Source organism: Tupaia chinensis, unplaced genomic scaffold (assembly GCF_000334495.1).
Source record: "Tupaia chinensis unplaced genomic scaffold, TupChi_1.0 Scaffold148768_1, whole genome shotgun sequence".
In the NCBI taxonomy this organism is placed as follows: domain Eukaryota; kingdom Metazoa; phylum Chordata; class Mammalia; order Scandentia; family Tupaiidae; genus Tupaia; species Tupaia belangeri.
This window is the reverse complement of record NW_006208615.1, coordinates 298,106-298,627: the sequence shown is the minus strand read 5'-3', so window position 1 is coordinate 298,627 and position 522 is coordinate 298,106.

The following is a 522-nucleotide window of genomic DNA, read 5'->3' as shown; positions in this document are numbered from 1 at the left end:
AATGGAGGACAAGAGATTGTGTCATCACCATTCCCCCTGGGGGGTGTTTTCTCGCTTTCTGTCTCTATGTCTCTCTCTGTCTGGCAAGCATACACGCCCTATAGCAAAAACCTCTCAAAAAAAAAAGACTGTCTTTTCTCCTACTGGCGTTATGTCAAGGAATCTATAGGAGGAGGAAAAAAAATACAAAAACATATTTTGTGCACAGTAATGCTCATTATATTTTTCATAAATGCAAACTGTTGGGGAAATATAAACACATGAAATAAATAAGTGGAGAAATGAGCCATTATGAATTCATACCAGAAACATTATAGCAGGAGATAGATGGAGGAATTCAAGAGAAAGCAAATTTTAACAGACACAAGAATGGAAAGTTATCTCTGACACAAGAATGGAAAGTTGTCTCTTTTTTTTTCTTTTCTTTCCTTTTTTGGAGAGGTTTTTGCTATAGGGTGCATGTGCTCGCCAGACAGAGAGAGAGACAAAAAGCAAGAAATCACCCCCCCAGGGGGATGGCCA